This window comes from Schistocerca nitens, chromosome 3, assembly GCF_023898315.1.
Source record: "Schistocerca nitens isolate TAMUIC-IGC-003100 chromosome 3, iqSchNite1.1, whole genome shotgun sequence".
NCBI lineage: Eukaryota > Metazoa > Arthropoda > Insecta > Orthoptera > Acrididae > Schistocerca > Schistocerca nitens.
Genome location: NC_064616.1, coordinates 57128587 through 57150728, shown reverse-complemented (window position 1 = coordinate 57150728; position 22142 = coordinate 57128587). Strand labels below are relative to the sequence as shown.

At 48.3% G+C, this 22142-nt stretch overlaps 1 protein-coding gene across 4 annotated transcripts in view; it reads left to right on the top strand.

Annotated features, from left to right (window-relative positions):
* Positions 1 to 22142, top strand: part of LOC126248020 (microtubule-associated protein Jupiter-like) — a 113508-nt gene that overhangs the window by 62022 nt on the left and 29344 nt on the right. The gene's annotated exons all lie outside the window — the stretch shown is intronic.

Sequence of the window (22142 nt, the reverse complement as noted above, 5' to 3'; positions counted from 1 at the left end):
TATAGTCTGCGGTGCTCTGTTACGTTAGTAGGTAACGTAGGACGACAAAGCTGGGTCATGTGTAACATTCCTCTTGTACAAGCCGGTCGTCCCGCCTCCTCACCTGCGGCTGTTTGTCGTTCACTGAGCCCTTGCAGCACGGTTCGTAACTGCCGAACCTTCGCTGTGCGCTAGGCGCACTTGATGGCAGTGGAGTCGTGTAAAAGTAAATCCAGAATCAGTGGTGTAGTGAAGAAATGTTTTAAATTGTAACAAGAAAGATTTTTCTAATTACTCGCGAGAAATGTTCTGTCGGAGCACTATGCGATCTTAATACAGGGCACCGCTCTCTCTCTCTCTCTCTCTCTCTCTCTCTCTCTCTCTCTCTCTCTCTCGTGTGTGTGTGTGTGTGTGTGTGTGTGTGTGTGTGTGTGTGTGTGTGTGTGAGCGCGCGCGCGCGCTGTTTCGCGGGCGCGCGCTGTTTCGCGGGCGCATTTTGGATAGGACGGTACTCGTTAGCTAGGTTTTCGTCGTGAATGCTGATAATCATCTGGTATAGAAAAAGGTAAAATATTAGTTGTGCTGGCTTTTCATGCTAAGTCTGCACGAGACTGAGTAAAATTTTAACAACAGTTGTATTTTGGTTGTTTAGCCCAATATTTCGTGTTTCCCAATATGTGCCGCACATTCAGTTAATACTAGGAGCAAATCGGATGAGATCGTCAACGTGGTTTTACTTACTACAGGCCAAGTACTCAAATTCGGAAACCTGCATTCGGGCAGGAATTTCCTGGAAACTGAAAAAGTATTGGTTCTTTATTGCAGCTGAAACTTGTATAATAATTTCACGAGATTTGCTCTTCTAAACTTCTCGGAATCACGTGCAGTGAGTGGATAACTAGCCAACTATACTAGTTAACAAACGGTAATTAAAACACGACAGGTACAAAGAAACGTGTAAGGGATGCATTAAGACTTAACTAGCTGCACCGTAGCTTCGTTTTCGTCAGTCGTATTTCGCGGCGATCCAAGTAGCTGCTTTTATTTCTGGCAGGAATTCTCTGGACTATTTTAATTGTGTGGAGGATTCTTGAGACTGCCGCCTGTCCAGAGTGCGCCCAGTTTCATGTGTTGTTTGTGTACGGTTAAGTGTTCAGCCAACCACTTGAAAAAGCCATATTTGCTGCTGCTGCTGCCGCCACATATCGCAAATTACCAAGTGTGTCCCATGTGCTGCAAAGAAATATAGATAGAAGTGTCGTCTAGAAAGCAATTACCTCTTATGTGGTCAAAGGCTTCTGATATTTAGTAAACCATCCCATAGAAACTAATACATGACATTTCGATGGAAGCGTGTCTTTGGGTTCAAACAAGAGAAATATTAAATTATATGTAGCGCTCATGCTTGCACTGACTGTTGTAAGGATAGCTTTTCTTTTGTGCCGTAAACCAGCGTCCACAGAGTAATGATACGTTTACGAGCTGATCAGCACAGGCAGGCAGCTTTTATTTCTGTGTTATTCTTCATTACTTCATCACAAGTGCATTTGGAAAACAGTTCGTGGGACGAATGGGTGACACGTTACGGTACAGTTAATATTCTCGTCGTAAGCGCCATGAATGTTTGACGACAGTATCTGTTTCAATTGGTAAATAAGTATTCTTCATTCTTAATTGTTTAAAAGAGTTAGAGGTCACATTTTTCTCGTATTATTCTTGTTTATTGCTATGAAATTTTTGAGATGATACATATGCATCGAGATGTAGTTGTCGACGCTTTCTTTTCATCCAGATTCAATTTCCCATGATTTCTTCTAAATCACGTTAGGCGAACGTCGGTGTGGTTCTTTTAAAGATTATACGGCTGAGTTGTTCTGTGTCCAATACAAGCTGCTAATTGGTCTGTAGTGAACATGTTACACCGCAATATTCCTTCTCTCATTTCTTTAATCTTAGAGCACTGAAGGGGGAGAACTTTCATTGCTACTAAACCATCGTAAACTTTACTGCTCCACATTTTATTCACAAGAAATGATAATTTATAGGTTTTGCGTTTGTGAAGTTCAATTAGATCTCCAAAGGCATGTTACATACCAAATTAAGTACAAAATGCCCTGTTCTATACACTACTGCAAACGTAAATTTTACGAGGGTTTAGTAATTCAGGGTTAACCACAGCCTATTATGACGGCTCTTCTTTGATATCGGCCCCCACCTCCCCCCCCGCCACCCCCGCCTCCTCGCCCCCCCCCCCCTACACACACACGGTGAACCTACCAGCATTCTCTTGCAGATGGCGTTGAAAACAGATTAGGAGCCACACCCTAGCTGTGGGACTCGCTGGGACATGATGGTCGTGAGCGGTTCTGGTTGTGTACATGACAAGCACCGAAACAGAAAACTGATTATGTATGTGTTAGTAAAATAACCAACAAATACCGGTAATATAGGTACGGGAGTTTCATTTTTATCTTGTATTGAAGTAGAGCTCTTCAGTAAAGAAATACAGTTTTAATTAGTGACATAGCGCGTAATTTAATATTATTATCTTTGATTTTAATATTGTTACACAGAGGAACGTATTTAATTACCTATCACAGACTTTATGTACACTACGAAGAATAGCGTTTCTCATTAGTTGTGAATGTATAAAAGTTAGTTTTTGTTGTTACAGCTTCCTAATGCAGACATCTATGTTTGCAAACATGTGGAGAGCGTTTTTTATAGGTGCATTACAACGGCGTCAAAGTTCTGTTTAACTCTAGGCCTCTAAAGGGGGGGAAAGCTGCATTGCTACTAAACCACATTACATTGTAATGCTCCAAATTTATCCAAAGAAAGTCATAATTTACAGTTAATTACAATTATGATCTCCAGTGTTAGGCTACATACCAAATTACGTACAAAGGGGTCAAAAGGCGCTTTCAGACTGCAGTGATCTGTTTGCCCGTTCTATGGCCTAATTCTATTGCAGCAGTTATCATTGCCATACCAAAATCTAACCGGGCCGTTCAGTCCTTACAACAATGTACGTCAGAAACCGTCTCTTGCGATGGCGCAATGGTGCAGATCCTAGATAAGTATTTGCAAATAGTTTCGGCGATTTAGGTTTGTAATGGGGTATCGGAAGATAAACATTTCGGCTCTTGCTATGTTCTAGTTTGGTTCTTGTTTAGACCACAAGTGTCTAGACGTAGACTTATGCCACCGGAAGCTGGAATACGACACTGTCGTGGGCCTTTGGAACGCAGTGGTTGACACTACAAACATTTTTAGCAAGGTAACCGAAGTGTTGTATGCGACGACATTGTGTCCCATTGATTGACTGTGAATCGTAAAAGTGTGTAACAATTTATTTTACTAATTACGCGTTACCGGGATCAGTACGCTTTCAGAGGGCTTGCAACTATTCTCTATTGTGTTTAACGGCGAAGAGCAGAGAATAATTATTTTAAATAGTAATGAATAAATAGGTATTCTAGTCAAAGCCTATCAAAATTACGACTGTAGTGGGTCAGAGGTAGCTAAGCGGAATATTATTATTATTTGTATGATGCTCCCATCTTCCGTCTGTTCTTCCTTGGCTGCGTCTTTTTGTCTTGAAATTCGTTTCAAAGAACCTCTCGATTTAATTATTTAACAGCGAGAAAAAAAATGAACTAAGCTGAACAGAGATTCGTCGGTGATATATAGAACTGAATGCGAGTGACAGTTGAAGATGAGATTGCTAACATGATGATGAATGTCAGCTGGCCATATTTGTATAGTAGACTCATTTCATGGCTAGTTGATCGGTAACATTAGTATATTTACCTATTCACTTCAACAAAGTTCTGTGGTGTGTTGCTTCTCTTAGATAGAGCAAACGGAAGTTGGGTTAGCATGCCTGGCTATGCGACTTGTTAACAAGCAAGCCTCTGCAGAAATGTCACACCGCCACGCCTTTACGAACTAATTTGCCGATGTGTATTAACTACTTCAAAGGCAACACTGACGAATGTGACGGTGAAAATGGTAAAACTAAGTGGAGATAACTACTGTTCTGAAGTTGACAAGAGGCTATTCTACCGTAAGGTAGACACGGACATTCGAAGAGCTCGGTACAATGCTTGAAGCTGATCGTTATGAAATTAGACATGCTAACTGTTAAGTTTGGGTATTGGCGTGAAGGAACACCTGAAGACATTTGAGGAATATTCACATCGCTTTAAACGTATTATGCTTCATTTATTTGTACTTGTACTAATCAACCTTGATATTATTGCACTTCACTGTTATCGGAAACAAGCGGTGACGTTACGATAAACAAGTACAGTGGTGACTAAGGAAAAGGAAAATGCAACGCACTGTCAGTGCTTTCACGGTCAGTTGTGCGAATACTATCAGCCCCGTTTACTCGCTGATTCATGTAGCTCGACCGAAGCATCGTCACTCTCAGTTGGAATAATATTGTGGTCGACTAATAGTTACAAACGTAAATCGTTGTGCCATTGTACGAGGATACATCAAAAAGTAAACATGGCGTCCCGCGCACTATTGCACAAGAAGAATGGCGCGTTGTCAGAACAGGGAGTGCATCTCTTAGGTTTCCTGCATATGCAGTTCAGCTGTGGTAGGTATAACGTGCATCGCAGTGGGGAGTAAAATGGCACGGAAACAGTAAACTTACTCCAAAGTTAAAGTACGCGGGTGGGAGAGTGTGATTTTTGTGGGCAAAACGTCTAAATTGCACGCACGCACACACACTGGCAGTGTCGCGTCCAGCCGTAGTGAAATGGTTCCAAAATGTGACTAAGGCCGCCCAGACGTGGATGAAGGAAGGTCATCGACATCGACCACAAAGTCCGGCCAATCGAGGAACTGACTCGCAGCAGAAGCAAATTTTTCGGTGATGAAGTTCACACGGCGGTTCTCAAATGGCTCAGTGATCGTGGAGCGGATTTCTAGCGTCGAGAAACGGAACGACTTGCAGTTGTTAAGAGACCTGCTGACTACGGTGAAAAAATCATGTACGTGTCATTTGGAAGTGTGATGCAGCATTCAATAAAAGTTAATCGGCCTGCTATAATAATGTCCAAGTAGCGTATAACATTTTGAAGTCCCCTCGTGCTCCCCTGCGGGTCCGGGGATTAGAATAGGCCCGAGGTATTCCTGCCTGTTCTAACAGGCGACTGAAAGAAGTCTCTCACTTTTCGGCCCTATGATTTCAGGTCCCATTCTATGGTTTGACCTGCCACTTTCCAAACTCTACAGAAGTGCGAGCCATATGGGGAAGGATGCCTTACGTGGTGCATGATTTATCCATAGTGCCCTTCGATTAGATCTCCTGAACCTCTTGTCATGGCTTTGCATCTCCACCTGCAATTCAACTATTTGGGCGAGGACACTTTCTGGGGTATGTGATTTTCTTCCAATGTCTCCTGTCCTTTCGCCCCATGACAATATTGGATTTCTCCTCACCCAATATCCAGAACGGTAACCAGTCCGTTGTGGTGGGGCCGTCATGTACCCATTTGGTGGTAGCCCCCTGACAACACAGGGATCGCTCTGCTGATGCCTGAACTATAAACTCCCCACGTATGCAAAGGAGTAGATGCCTATTTTCCTGGGGCATCAGGACTCCCGGCAACGACCATCATGCCAGTTGGCCTTTGTTGTAGCGCCCGTGGGGAGAGAGCCCCTGATCGGAGTGGGTGCTGGTGACTGTACGGACCCAGCAGACTTTATGAAGGACAAGATAGAATAAAATGCCGACAGGTATGACCCTAAATCGTTTCCCACCCGCACTACACAATGGGAGGAACGTAGAGCTACAGAACGAAGAGAGCCATATTCGCTTTGGTTTTTAGTCTGTAGCAGACCTGAAGGGGAATTTTTTCTACCAACGAAGTCAGTTGTTCCTTGAACACCTTGAGGATAAGTTTGGAGAAGTGACAGCGCTCTCAAAGATGCGAAACGTCGCAGTCTTGATACAGAAAGCATCCACAGCCCAATCCCGAGTGTTACTCGCCTGTGATAAGCTGGGTGATATTTCTGTTTTTGTCGTTCCCCATAAAAGCCTCAACATGGTCCAGGTGACTATTTTCCATCGTGACCACCTCTTGCAGTATGACGACGATCTCCGAGCCAATTTAGAACGGCGGGGTGTTCATTTTATCTGGCGCGTTTACAGGGGACCCAAAGACAACAGGGCTGCTACCGGTGCCGTCATCTTGGCCTCTGAGGGTGATTCATTGCCTGAAAAGGTAAAGGTGATGGTTTAGCGCTGTGACGTTAAACCATACGTCCCTCCCCCTACGCAGTGCTGGAAGTTCGGGCACATGTCTTTGTGCTGCACTTCCTGTTGTGGATTGGCAGGAGAGCCAACCCTTATAGAGGAAACCGAAAGGCACGCGTTTAAGCTCACGCAGGGTGGCGTGAGGTCTGGAACAGGACAAGGAAATTAGAACTTAGAAAAACGGACGCAGATGGTGGAAATACTTAACTTTAATCCATTAATGTTGAACGTCGCTCTCGTCTGTACATTCTTTACAATATCAATAGCAACTGATAATGGCGCCTTGCTAGGTCGTAGCAAATGACGTAGTTGAAGGCTATGCTAACTATCGTCTCAGCAAATGAGAACGTATTTTGTCAGTGAACCATCGCTAGCAAAGTCGGTTGTACAACTGGGGCGAGTGCTAGGAAATCTCTCTGGACCTGCCGTGTGGCGGCGCTCGGTCTGCAATCACTGATAGTGGCGACACGCGGGTCCGACGTATACTAACGGACCGCGGCCGATTTAAAGGCTACCACCTAGCAAGTGTGGTGTCTGGCGGTGACACCACACTTCCAGCGCCACATGTCGAGACTGCGGACGTCCACTGCACCCAGGTACTCATTGTGCGCCACTTCCCACTTTCATCAGCTGTGGAGACTGCCCAGTACTCCAAAAGGAGCGGAAAATTATTGAGTAAAAGACCCTGGACTGGTTGACTTACACAGAGGCTAAACACAAATTCGAAAGATTACACCCCATTCAGTTGATGTCAACATACGTTGCAGCTACAGCTACAACACGATCGCTGTCCCAAGTGCCAATGGTTCCTCACTCTGTTTCACGAACAGTGGGCCCTCCGGGCTACCAGAATACATCCGCCCCCTTGGTGGTAGGGGGTAAATCTTCCTCCGTTGCTCCCAAAGTAGGTACTTTGGGAGCAAGCGCCCCCCCTTCCCCGCCTCCCCCAACGCAGGGGACACCGGTATCCCCCCCCCCACGTGTCAGAGAAGAAACAGCCTCCTCCGGCTCCTGTCGTGCGGAAGGGATCCGTTGGGGCCCTCTCTTCCAAGGTCGCCACTAATGCGATGGCGGAAGTTCGCCAGTGGCTCAAGGAGCCAAAAGCTGCTGGACGAAGAGCTTCACGGTCTTCCTCCGTGCCTGAAGATGCTTCGGAGAAATCTTCCCAGCAAGCTAAAGAGAAGTGAGAGAGCAAGCAAACTAAGTAGTAGTCTGCTAAGAAACAGGACCCTCAGGTGGCCCCAACACCACCACTCCCCATCAATACTGCATCTGAGGATGCAGTGGAGATCTTAGCATCCCCTGCGAACCTGGTTCTCACTGATGCCTCATTCACAATAGAAATGGCTACCAACACTCAGTCAGAACCTGCCTCCTTGCGCACTTCGTGCCTTCCCAACCTCACGATAACGTCCTCCTCCAGTGGAATTACGGCGGTCTTTTCCACCACCTGGCTGAGCTACAGCAACTGTTAAGCCTTACACCTGCTTTCTTCCCCCGTGACTATAAGGGAAATTACAGGATCCGTAGCAACTATAATAGAGGGTCAGGTGGAGTTTGCGTCTATGTCCTGAACTCAGTATGCAGTGAACCTGTGCCCCTTCATACCCCTCATGAAGCTGTGGCTGTCAGGATAACGACGACGCAGGAAATAACTGTCATCCTCCAGATGGTGCAGTATCCCTGAATGCATTGGCCGCACTGACTGATCAACTCCCTAAACCTTTCCTACTTATGGAGATTTTAACGCTCATAACCCCCTTGTGGGATGGCACAGTTCTTACTGGCCGAGGCAGAGGTGTAGAAAATTTACTGTCACAACCCGACCTCTGCCTCTTAAATACTGGGGCTGTCACATTTCAGTGTGGTACATGGCACACATTCGGCCATTGATCTCTCGGTTTGCCGTCCTGGCCTTCTATCATCTATCCACTGCAGAGCACATGACGACCTATGTGGTAGTAACCACTTTCCCATCTTCCTGTCACTGCCACGACGTCAGGACCAATGACGCCTGCCCAGGTGGGCTTTAAACAAGGCGGACTGGGAAACTTTTACATCTGCTGTCACCGTTGAATCTCCTCCACGTGGTAACATCGATGTGGTGGTTGAGCAGGTAACTAAAACGATAGTTTCTGCGGCGGAAAACGCGATCCCTCGTTCTTTAGGATGCCCCCGGCGAAAGACAGTCCCTTGGTGGTCGCCGGAAGTCGCTCAAGCAATTAAGGGGCGTCGGCGAGCTCTACAGCGGCATGAGCGCTTTTCTCAAGCCTCTGCGTCGGAGAACTACCCCCCAGCCTTTCGCACTCTCAAACGGCGGACGGAAGAGAAAGTCCTCTCGTTCGCTACACGCCGCAGTAAACCCTGTAAAGCCCCACTTACAGAGTGGGAGTTCCTCAGTGCCCGACACAGCACTTGCGCCCGATCGGATCCACCGTGAGACGATTAAACATCTCTCATCTGTCTACAAGCGACATCTCGTCATCTTCAACCGGGTGTGGTGCGATGGCGTCTTTACATCGCAATGGCGGGAGAGCACTATCGTACCAGTGCTCAAACCCGGCAAGAACCCGCTTGATGTGGATAGCTATCAGCCCATCAGCCTCACCAACGTTCTTTGTATGCTGCTGGAACGTATGGTGTATCGGCGGTTGGGTTGGGTCCTGGAGTCACGTGACCTACTGGCTTTCGTGCCAGGGCGGCTTCCGCCTGGGTCGCTGTACCACTGACAGTCTTGTGTCCCTCAAGTCTGCCATCCGAACAGCCTTTCCCAGACGCAAACACCTTGTTGCTTTCTTTTCTGATATACGAAAAGCGTATGACACCACCTGACGACATCATATCCTTGGCACATTATATGTGTTGGATATCTGAGGCCCGCTCCCGATTTTTATCCGAATTTCCTGTCGCTCCGTACTTTTCGTGTCCAAGCTGGTGCCTCCCATAGTTCCCCCCATATCCAGGATAATGGGGTCCCGCAGGGTTCTGTATTGAGTGTATCTCTATTTTTAGTGGCAATTAACGGTCTAGCAGCAGCTGTAGCGCCATCCTTCTCACCCTCTCTGTATGCAGACGAATATGGGAGTGTGGTTTATGGTTCAACAGCACCCTCAGCATTGCGTTTACGCGACCCAGTGCACCACTGTGGCGTTAGACTAGCGACGGGATTTTTAGGACGAGTCCGGCGACCAGCATCCTTGCGGAGGCTGGAGCTACTCGCCAGTTACGTTGCACACGTTCTTAATTCTCATGCGCGTCCCATCACTGACTCCTTTTCCCACCCACGGCGGTTCATCTCCCGCATCGGCGGCCCAGGTCAGGGCTTACAATTGCAGTTCGCCTCCGATCCCTTCTAACTGAACTGGAGTCCTTGCCTTTACCATCTATACTCGAGGTCCAGTCGCGTACACCTCCATGATGTACACCTAGGCCGCGGTTTCGCCTGGACCTTTCACATGGCGCAAAGGACTCAGTTCACCCCGCGGCTCTCCGCTGTCACTTCATCTCGACTGTTGACAAATACCGAGGCCATGAAGTGATTTACACCGACGGCTCGATGGCTGAGGTTCATGTCGGTTTCGCGTATGTTCATGGATGACCTATTTAACAGCATTACTTGCCCGATGGCTGCAGTGTTTTGACTGCAGAGCTGGTGGCTATATCTCGTGCTCTTGAGCACATCCGTTCATGCCCTGGGGAGTCGTTTCTTCTGTGTACTGACTCCTTGAGCAGCTTACAAGCTATCGGCCAGTGCTACCCCCGTCATCCTTTGGTAGCGACCATCCAGGAGTCCATCTTTGCCCTGGAACGGTCCGGTCGTTCAGTGGTGTCTGGCCCCCCAGGGGATCCACAACTCTTTTGTGGATACGTGTGTAGCGAGCACGGGACCCCAAGCTGATGTGGCCTTCCTTCCTTTCCGGGCTGCATACCTTCCCTTTCCGCATCCTTCCCCATCCCCCATCTTCGTCCCCCCCCCCTCTCCTCTGGCTCTTTCTTTCCCTTTCTCCCCTTCTGGGGTTCTGGTTTGTGCCTACGTCCAGAGACGGACGCTTGTAAATATACTACATTCTTCGCCTTCCTTGATTGTAAGTCTTCATCCTTCCTTTGTCCTTCTCTTTTCCTTACCTCTTCTCTCTACCCTTTTCTCCGCTGCGGCGTTTGAGACCTCTCTTCTTTCCTTTCCCTTTCTCTTTTTTCCTCCCTGTGCGTGTCTGAAGGCCGACCCACGCACTCCCATGCGTAGCCGTTGACGGGGTAACGCGTAATTCCCCGCCCCGGGTAGACAGGTAGGACACGTACGTACCACCTGGTAACGGCCAGGCCCAGGGAGGGGTGATTACCCGAGCTGATACCTTCCGAAAGTGCCGATTGGTCCCTCCGTCTGTTTGTCGGGAGGTGTGACCTGAGGTGTGAACAATAACCTAAGGCGGGTGTGCCCTCAGTGAGGGCCCCCACAAGGGAGGAGCGCGCCATCGGAGACGCCGGTAATCATGGGGGATTCTTCCGCAATGGTTTCCTCACCTTCCACTATGTCTGCTCACCAACGTAAGTTCATTGAGTCTCACCCACAGACGGTACTTCCATCGTTGCCACAGTTCCTTGTTGTTTCTCGGTCTGACGAAGGTCACGACTTCTCCACGGTCAACCCTTTCATTATTCAGAAAGGTGTCGACGCAATTGCAGGTCCTGTAAAGTCTTGTTCCAGATTACGGAATGGCACCCTGTTGTTAGAAACACACAGTGCCCTCCAGGCACAAAAATTGCTGCGTACTTCTCTGCTCCACACCTTCCCTGTCCGGGTGGAACCGCACCGTACCTTAAATTCCTCGCGTGGAGTCGTTTATACACGCTCCCTCGATGGATTGTCTGACGAAGAAATTCAGCACTACCTGTCTGACCAGGGCGTAACGGCTGTTCATAGAGTTATGAAAAGGGTTGACACGAACATCATTCCAACCCGCACTGTCTTCTTGACATTTGACAAAGTTCAACTCCCATCGAAAATCAAAGCAGGCTATGAGATAATTTCCGTTCGCCCTTACGTCCCCAACCCTACGCGTTGCTATCGATGCCAGCGGTTCAATCACACCAGCCAGTCCTGTTCCAATCCGGCCAAATGTGTTACGTGTGGCAAAGATGCCCATGAGGGTGCTTGTCCACCTCCATCCCCTCGCTGCATCAACTGTATGAGTGACCACGCTGCTTCCTCTCGAGATTGCCCCGTTTTTAAGGACGAAAAACTCATCCAGGAAATAAGAGTGAAGGAAAAGGTGTCGACCTTTGCTGCTCGAAAATTATTCGCCAGTCGACAGCCCACCGTGCCTCAGAAAGGAAAATACAGCGCTGTCCTTGCTTCTCATCGGCCAACAAAGGAGGCGGCCACGCAGACTTGCGACCTCACCTTTAGTACCACGGTCGTCAGATCGGCCAGCGCAAAGATCGCCCGTTCAACCTCACCACATTCGCCTGCCCACTCTATGGGTCACCCTTCGTCGGGTTCTGCTAAATCTCGAGCCCAAAAGTCAGACGCCAAGTCTTCGAAAAAAGAGCATACTCGTGAACAGTTTTTACGTACGGCAAATTCCCAACCATCGGTTCCTCCTTCCTCTAAACATCATACTTCCAAGAAGGCTACAAAGAAACCCAGTTCCTCTCCTTCTCCGCCAAGGCGTGTCCCATCTACAGCACCACCTGGCGGAAGTCGCCCTCCCTCGGCCGTCTTCTGTGTCGCCGAGGCGCACTGCTGGCGGCCGATCAACCGGCCGGTCGCTGGTGGCAGGAGCTGCTCCTGACCAACCTATGGATCAGGATCTTCTGCCTTCGGCTGAATGCCATTCCATGCTGTCGGTCGCAAGCTCTGAGCAGTCGTTGAGTTGACAGCGACCTTGGTCACATTCCTCCATTTTCTGTTCACCCTATGTCCATTATCCACTGGAATATCCGCGGTATTCGAGCCAATCGGGATGAATTGTCGATCCTCTTACAATCCTACTCGCCGGTCATCTTCTGTCTTCAGGAAACAAAGCTGCGTCCCCATGACCGCTTTGTTCTCCCTCATTTTCAGTCCGTCCGATATGATCTCCCCTCTGTTGAAGGCACTCCAGCACATGGAGGACTCATGATTCTTCTCCATGAAACTCTCCATTATCACCAAATCCATTTAAACACCTCCTTCCAAGCTGTCGCCGTCCGTCTTTCCCTTTCCGGATACACGTTCTCTCTTTGTACTGTATACATTCCATCGTCCACACCAATGGCACGAGCTGATCTCCTTCATCTTCTTGGTCAGCTTCCACCCCCATATTTGCTGGTTGGGGACTTCAATGCCCACCACCCGCTTTGGGGATCTCCACATCCTTGTCCACGTGGCTCACTATTGCTAGACGTCTTCCACCAAGCAGATCTAGTTTGCCTCAACACTGGGGTCCCTACATTTTTGTCTGCCTCCACGACAAATTTATCTCATTTGGACCTTGCGGTCGGTACTGTTCCGCTAGCTCGGCGCTTCGAATGGTTCGCCCTTGATGATACACACTCGAGTGACCACTTTCCATGTGTCCTTAGACTGCAGCCTCAACAGCAATATATGCGCCCGCGACGCTGGAAGTTTGCCCAAGCCGATTGGACACTTTTTTCGTCTCTAGCGACATTCGATGACCGTCCCTTTCCCAGCGTCGACGATGAGGTCACACATATTACCGACGTTATTCTTGCAGCTGCGGAACATTCAATACCGCGCACCTCCGAATTGCCCCGGCGCCCCCCAGTTCCTTGGTGGAACGAGGCATGTCGTGATGCACTACGTGAGCGGCGACGTGCTCTCCGCGTTTTCCGCCACCATCCTACTTTGGCCAACTGTATCCGCTATAAGCAGCTCCGAGCGCGATGCCGTCGTGTCATCCGCGATAGCAAGAAGGCAAGCTGGAAATTCTTTATTAGCTCATTTAACACCTTCACTCCCTCCTCGGAAGTTCGGAGTCGGCTTCGACGGTTCTCAGGCGCGCCTAGTTTCTCCCCGGTCTCTGGGCTCACTGTCGCGCATGACACATTAGTGGACCCCGTCGCAATTTCTAACTTGTTGGGTCAGCACTTTGCCGAGATTTCGAGCTCTTCAAATTACCCGCCAGCGTTTCTCCCGAAGAAACGTGCAGCGGAAGTGCGACATCTTGCTTTCTCCTCTCAAAATCGCGAAAGCTACAATACTTTTTTCTCCTTGCGGGAACTCCAACATGCACTCTCTTCTTCTCGCTCCTCCGCCCCAGGACCGGATGGTATCCACGTCCAAATGTTGCTGCATTTATCAACCCATAGTCTGCGTTACCTCCTTCGCCTTTATAATCGAATTTGGACCGACAGTACTTTTCCCAGACGATGGCGGGAAGCTATCGTCGTTCCTGTTCCGAAACCTGGAAAGGACAAACATCTCCCCTCTAGCTATCGCCCCATTTCTCTCACGAGTAGTGTCTGTAAGGTTATGGAGCGTATGGTGAATTACAGTTTAGCGTGGTTGCTGGAATCCCGCAGTCTTTTAACACCTGCCCAATGCGGATTCCGAAAGCATCGTTCTGCAGTTGACCCTCTTGTTGCTCTCTCCACTTATATCATGAACAATTTTCTCCGGAAACGCCAAACGGTAGCAATATTTTTTGATCTGGAGAGAGCATACGATACCTGTTGGAGGACAGGCATCCTCCGCACACTGTTCTCTTGGGGCTTTCGAGGCCGGCTGCCCCTTTTTCTTCGAGAATTTATGGCAGAGCGCACATTTAGGGTGCGGGTGAACACTACCCTCTCCCGCACTTTCTCCCAAGAAAACGGGGTACCCCAAGGCTCCGTGCTGAGTGTTGTACTGTTTGTCATCGCCATAAATCCAATTATGGATTGTCTCCTTCCTGATGTCTCGGGCTCCCTCTTTGTGGATGATTTTGCGATCTACTACAGCTCTCAACGGACCAGCCTTCTTGAACGACGTCTTCAAGGATGTCTCGATCGCCTCCACTCTTGGAGCATCGAAACAGGCTTCCGTTTCTCTCCCAGTAAGACCGTTTGTGTTAATTTTTGGCGACGTAAGGAGTTTCTTCCGCCCTCCTTACATCTAGGACCTGTCACCCTTCCGTTTTCAGACGTCGCTAAATTCTTGGGTCTTACGTTTGACAGAAAACTGTGCTGGTCCTCCCACGTTTCCTATCTTTCGGCTCGCTGTCTGCGATCGCTTAACACCCTCCGTGTCCTGAATGGTACCTCCTGGGGAGCGGACCGAGTGGTCCTTCTCCGCCTCTATCGCGCCTTAGTGCGCTCGAAATTGGATTATGGAAGCATAGTCTACTCCTCTGCTCGGCCGTCTATTCTTCGGCGTCTCGACTCTATCCACCACCGTGGATTACGTTTAGTGTCTGGAGCTTTTTACACTAGCCCTGTGGAAAGCCTTTATGCTGAGACTGCTGAACCTCCGCTGTCCAATCGGCGAGCAGTCCTTCTAAGTCGTTACGCTAGCCATCTATCTTCCATGCCTGCTAATCCGGCCCATAACCTTTTTTTCGACGCCTCCTTTGATGTAGGGTATGCAGGCCGCTCCTCCTCCCTACTACCCCCGGGAGTCCGCTTCCGTCAACTGCTCCATTCTCTTTCCTTCCGCTTTCCTAAAACCTTCTTGACAACTTGGGGTACAGCACCGCCTTGGCTCCGTCCCCGGATCTGCCTGCTCCGTGACCTTTGTCGATTTCCCAAGGATGGTACCCCTACACTTGTTTATCGTCGGGCATTTGCTGATCTATGTGCACAAATGACGGACGCCACATTTATTTACACCGACGGCTCGAAAACATCGTTAGGTGTAGGGAGTGCCTATATTGTTGGCGACACCCCAAATCAATTTCGGCTTCCCGACCAGTGTTCGGTGTATACTGCGGAGCTTTACGCTGTTCTCCAGGCTGTCCACTACATCCGCCGCCATCGGCGGATACAGTACGTTATCTGCTCAGATTCTCTCAGCTCTCTCCTCAGTCTCCAAGCTCTTTACCCTGTGCACCCTCTGGTCCACCGGATTCAGGACTGTCTGCGCTTGCTCCACCTGGGGGGCGTCTCGGTGGCGTTCCTCTGGCTCCCGGGACACGCTGGTATCTGTGGGAATGAGGCGGCCGATATAGCGGCCAAGGCTGCAGTCTCTCTTCCTAGGCCAGCTATTCAGTCGCTTCCCTTTACCGATCTACGGAGCGGTTTATGTCGAAAAGTTGCTCATTTATGGCATGCGCATTGGTCAACACTTCCCCGTAATAAATTGCGGGAAGTGAAAGCCCTTCCTTGCGCTTGGACCTCTTCCTCCCGAACGCGTAATTTTAGCTAGACTCCGGATAGGGCACTGTCTTTTTAGCCATCGACATCTTTTAAGCGGCGATCCTCCCCCACTCTGTCCCCACTGCTCTCAGCTGTGGACGGTAAGACACCTTTTAATTGAATGCCCCTATTTTAATCCGTTACGCTCCCGTCTACAGCTATCGCCTGATCTATCGTCGATTTTAGCAGATGACACGCGCTCCGCCGACCGCGTTCTCCAGTTTATTAGTGACAGTGAAATGACGTCAGTCATTTGAAGCCTTTTTTGGGGACAACCAACCCCTTTCTGTAGTGGATTTTTAAGCATTCCTTCTGCTTTTAGTTTCTCCAATTTTATGACTTTGTCCCCATTGCTGCTGGTTTTCAATTTCGGTTTTTTACTGTCTCCTAAGTCACGGGCTGGGCGCTAATAACCATAGCAGTTTTGCGCCCTAAAAAAACCAAAACAAAAAAAAGTGGTGTCTGGACCCCAGGACACGCCGGAATCCCAGGCAACGAACTTGCTGACAGGCTGGCCATACAGGCTAGACGGAAACTGCTTATGGAGTTCGGCACTGCAATAACTGACCTGCGTTCGCCAGGTTTTTCGGCTTTGGAAGACGGAATGGCATAGTCTCAGTACGCACAACAAACTGCGTGCCATTAAAGAGACTACAAATGTGTGGCAGTCATCCACGCAGGCCTCTCGCCGGGACTCTGGGCGACGACCCACGGCTACCTCTTGCGCCGTGAAGACATTCCTCAGTGTCGATACGGCGCCCGGTTGACATTGGCCCATATTCTGGTGCACTGTCTCGCTTTGACTGCCGTGCGACGAAATCTTCGGTTACCGGACTCGTTCCGCTAATTTTATCTGATAATGCCTCATTGACTGATTCAGCTATACGTTTTATTCATGAGGGTGGGTTATATCATTTGATCTAAATTTTAGCCCATGTTCTTTGTCCCTCTGTGTCCTCCACCCTAGTGCTTTTAGGGTGGAGGTTTTAATGTGTTGCAGAGTGGCTGGCTTCTCCTTTTTATTCTCATGGTCAGCCAACCATGGTAATCTGTTTTGTCGTTCTAATCTCTACCTGTTTTTTGCATTTCTGTGGTTTTCTTCTACCTGTTTTTTGCGTTTGTTGCCCTTCTGTCGTTCTTGTGTTTTTCCTTTCTCTCCATTCTGTGTTGTCAGTCTTGATTATTTTATTCTCACCCTTGTGGCATTGATTTAGGCGGAACAAGTGACCGATGACCTAGCTGTTTGGGCCCTTCCCCCCTCTTTTAAACCAACCAGCCAATCTCCTCCTACTACCTGTTACCAGTTCGTAACTATTGAATGTACTTCTGAAGTAAAGGTAGACATTTTTGGACAACACATCGACTTACTCGTAAAAAGAAAAGATACATGCTTTTCATAAGTAGATACGTCGTCAACTTAAATGGGGAATCGCCGGAGGGAAGACGACGCTCTTTCGCGAGACATTGTTGCAGAAATTTGGAGAACCGGCAGTTGAGGCAGACTATTGCCGCGAATGTACATTTCGCTAAGGATCACGAAGATAAGATGAAATGCGGTCTTGCATGGAGGCTTATATGCAGTCGGTTTTTCCCTTACTCTGTTTATGACACCCCCCCCTCCCTCTTCGATTTTTACCTGCGAGTTTTTATCCCACCGGGCATTCGGGGATGGAGTTGGCAACTCACTCAGCATCCCTTGGACCTAGAACGATATGCCATAGCGTTCTGTGTTACGTGTCACACTCTTCCTCATTGCTATAAATGGGCTTGTACCATCTGTTTGGCCTCCGGTTACCCCGTCGTTGTATGTCGACAGATTTTTGCATCTGGTGCAGCTCCCACTCGGTAGCATCTGCTCAACGCCAGCTCCAAGGCGCCATCCAACGGACCTCCGCTTGGGCCCTTTCCCATGGCTTCCAGTTTTCACCTGTTAAGACGCGGTTTGTGTATTTTTGCCATAGACCTACACTACACCCCGATCCAAGACTCTTTTAAGGTGACCAGCGCCTGTATGTAGGGCAGTTCCGTTTCTTGGGCTTTCTTTTTGATAAAAAGCTGACGTGGATGCCCCATATTCGTCACCTGAAGACTACATGAATTCGGAAGCTTAATGCTCTCCACCTCCTGACCGCCACATCTTTGGGTGCAGACAGTGCGACTTTTCTCCATCTTTACCGTGCTTTGGTTTTGTCCAGAGTAGATTATGGTTGCCAAGTTTATGGCTAGGCTGCTCCTTCAACTCTGAAACTACTTTACCCTGTTCACCATTATGGGGTGCCTCTGGCTATCAGTGCTTTTTCGCACTAGTCCTGTCTACAGTCTCGTCGCAGAAGCGGAGATTCCCCCTCTACAAGTACGACGGAGCCAACTCCCGGTTTCTTACGCATTCGCCATTCGACGGTTCCCTGACAATCCCGCGTACCCCGTCCTCTTTGCAAGAGAGATGTCGTCCTGCTGACACCCGCCCTTGGGTGGGATTGCCGGTGGGAATGAGTCTCAATTCCCTCTGTCGGGATCTCCATCTCCAGTCACTGGAATGTGCCCCGTCGATTTCCTCCCGCGCCCCCTCCTTGTATGGTGCCTCGACCACGGATTAGGACCGACCTATTTCAGGGTCCTAAGGTCTCTTTCGCCCCATTTTATACCAGCGTCTTGTACGTTCGGCTCTTCAGGAGTTCCATGGTACTACCATCTTCTACACTGATGGTTCTAAAACGACAGATAAGGCGGAATACTCTTTCACGTCTCCTACTGGCGTGGAACACCATATACTGCCGGGATTATGTAGTGCGTTCACAGCAGAGCTGCTACCCATTAACAGGGCCCTCCATTTTCTTACTCTGGCTTCACTCCACAGTGTTTTAATATGGACCGATGCTACTCTCATCACCCCATCGTCTCTGCTATCCATCACATTCTCTCTGCTGTTGGCCGTGCCGGCTGCTCACTAGTCTTTCTCTGGGTCCCAAGTCATGTGGGCATCCCAGGAAATAAACTGGCTGATCGTTTAGCTAGAGACGCAGATACTAACCGCCACTTTCCTTTCATGATTCCAGGTGCAGATATGCGGATACACATCAAATCTCTCTTTGCCCAGACGTGAAATGACGTCTGGTGCGCCACTGCTCCCGGTAACAAACTCCGCACAATCAGACTACGGCAGTTTGGCGCTCTTCCTTCCATTCCTCACGAAAGGAGTCCACCGTCTTATGTCGTCCACGCATCGGCCGTACTAGGGTCACCCATTGTTTTTTCTTGCGTAGCGAGCCACCCCCATAATGTTGTGGAGCCATACTGACGGTATCCCATATTTTGGTGGAATGGCCCCTTCTTTTGGCCCCTCGTGCTAAGTATGGCCTTCCAAACTCCTTGTCTTCAATATTAGCGAACAATTCAGTTGACTGAACAGGTCCTCAGTTTTCTTCGTGAAAGTGACTTTTATTTTCAGTTATAAAGTTTTGCTTTCCTCCTGGAGCAGGGACAGGATGGTTGTGGTCGGGGCCTTTCTTCGTGTTTTCTGGGTCTGGGACCCATGAGTGCTCTCTTATCCTTCTTTTGCTCCAGTTTTTAGATTTGACCTGCCCTTTTATGCCTTGTTCTCTCTCTCTCTCTCTCTCTCTCTCTCTCTCTCTCTCTCTCTCTCTCTCTCTCTGTGTGTGTGTGTGTGTGTGTGTGTGTGTGTGTGTGTGTGTGTGTGTGTGTGTGTGTGTGTGTGTAGCTCCCTCGCTTTATAGTTTGACTCTGACTTTTCGCTGACGCCTCTTACGCACGTACCTTTTGAATTGTGGGACTGATGACCTCGCTGTTTATTCCCATAACCACACTCAACTCAATCAATAAGAAAGGAAATAGCTAGTAGTGGTACGTAATACCCTCCACCATGCACCGTACGGTGCAGGCAAAATGCAGCCCATAAAAGTTTGTATATTGCCCTAACTGATGCAAGCGAGGCTTGCTGTCACAGAACAACAATCATATCTTTAATACTGAGAGGTCGGCTCTCAAGTTAATTTCACTGTACACTTTCATTTGCTACTGTAAGTACTTCACTTTTTTGGGCGTTCACCCATTGCAGACCATTGAAATAGACTTCCCGTTTTCACGTTTATATGAACGAAGTTTCATTGTTTCCATTTAGTGGCTTTGACGGCGACGAACCGTGAAGCTCAGTGACCATCACGTCATTTCCGGCACCGAGAAGTGAATGGGAGCTGCGACATCAGCTCCCTGCGCTGCAGTGGCCACTATGTTGAAAGTACGCCATAAATTATACCGAGCACGCGTACACCTGCCATGTGACACACGTATATTCTCTTCACATTTGTGGTATCGGCACATGGAGTGCATAGACATTGAGGCTGACATCCGGCTTAGCAGTATTGATCGCAGAAACCGAATACGGAGTTGGCTGGTTTCCGAAAGCCGAGCCATGGGCTTCCGCAGTGGCCACGTGCTGCAGACCGATTACAGAGCTGCGGTGTTGCGTTACCGGCTCTCCTTGCTGGCTTCGTTTTCGCAGCGTGGGATCCACGCCCCACACTTCTCCTACTGGAAGCGCGTCCCGCGGGCGCATGTGTGTGTGTGTGTAGTGGGCGCAAACCATTGGTACTACAACCAGCGTCGCGGTAGGTCCTACTGTCCTCATAGTAATCTGAAATTTTTAGTTTGCATAGGAGCACTCCGGGGCACTGATGAATGAATTTTCAACGATTTTCACAGGCGTAGCAAAAGTGATAAATTCTTCTCGGAAAGCTTCAGGATAGTCGCTCTTCTTAGTAAAGCTACTTCTTGTTTACTCTTTGTAGAAGGGCTTCTAATCAGCTTTGCCTCTGAGCAGAATATCAGTTATTGTTTCTTGTGTTCTATAACAAGTGCTACGTTTCTGCGACCCTCTTACACAGAGCTGAGTAACATTCTCATTTCCAGATATGATAGTTGTCTAAAAGTGCGAGTGCTGTTACTAGTTAAGAGTTTATCTTGCGCCATGACTCATAAGCCAAGTCTTAGCAGTCGTCTGCAGTTAGAATTGTTGGCTCCGTTTAGTTACGGTTATTGCTACTGACCGTTCGAATCGGCCTAGCCTTTCTGCCACTGGAATACTTGGAGGCATTTGTGTGGAGTTTCAGGGCATGGGAGAGGACGAGCCGTTAAACGTTACAAATGCCCCAGCAGTGTTATTAGTACTCTCTCATACTACGATGTTCATAGAGGCGGACACTTCTCCATGCTCCTCCAAACTCCCCGAGTGGCAAAATTGCTTACCCTAACTTGAAACTGAACATGAGACAAAGGAAAGTACGGTCGCCTGAGAAATTTTCTGTTCACTACGCGTAGTCTGAAAAATCTATATTACTGCTATAAGTTCCTCTAATTCAAAGTACCCCATGCTTCCGCACTTTGCATCTTTGTGATGTTTTGCTATTATTTTGAACTACAACAGGAGTTGCGTACTTTACAGACGGAGCTGGTCTTCTATGTATCTGGCTTAATTTACCGGTAGCAACCTTTGGTTTTTGGCTAAATTGCATTTTGCTGTTACTAATTTTCAGAAAAAGAAACTTTCAATTGCCACCACCATACAAGTAAATCGCTCTTCATCCATCACGCTTGCTATAGATGTAAGTATGGCTATCTAGGTGCTCCGAACATCGGAAACTTCTCTCATAATATAAAGTTTTTAGGAATCTCTGCTGCTCTTTGTGGTCCGTTTGTATAAAAATTGTCAGATATTTAAAAATGCGGGTCACACGATTTATCAGGTTTAAATTGGAAGTAGGTCGCAAAAGCATACTACTATATGGCTACAGAAAAATACTGAATGTATCTTCGGCCCGGCAAGCTCGAAATTCAAAATTGCTCTACTTTCTGAAAGTCAGAAGCAATGCTAGTTTTTAATAACTTTGCCGATTCTGTTCGGAAAACTACACCGCAATGTGCTATGTACATCGCAGGTTTTAGAATGCATTCAAAAAACCGCAGTACCTGTTGATCATTGTCACCGTGAGGAGAGTAGTGGAGTCCTAGGTGAATAACTTAGGCATTGAAACCTATTCACTTCTTCTAATTGCACTGAAGCTGTGAGGGCAGGAACTTCTGTTTATATCAGTTCCGGCTGTGTCACTCATCCGAAGTGCTTCACAATTGTGTGAGAAGATGCGTGACTGAAGTTAAAGAAGTGTCCTCCAGAGTTACAGCGTTGAGGATAAAAGACGCAGTTCCTCTTACGTTTTGTCGATTTATCTTGGAGTTTTTATTCTAAGAAGCCTCGAGCTTCCGTGCTGCGCAGTATAGCACTACTGAACAAGGCATTGGAACGAGACCAGTTCACGCGTGAGTCACTCGTACGACAGTCCAGCCTTATCCAGCGATAGGCACGCATTAGCATTTAATGGTAAACATGTGACTGGAACGCACGTTAAATGCTTTCATTTGTGTGTGTGTGTGTGTGTGTGTGTGTGTGTGTGTGTGTGTGTGTTTCAGTGGTCTGCTGACAAAATATGGTTACGTGGGCTTTCCACCATTAGGACAAGTCTTGGCAACTGTAGATTGTGTT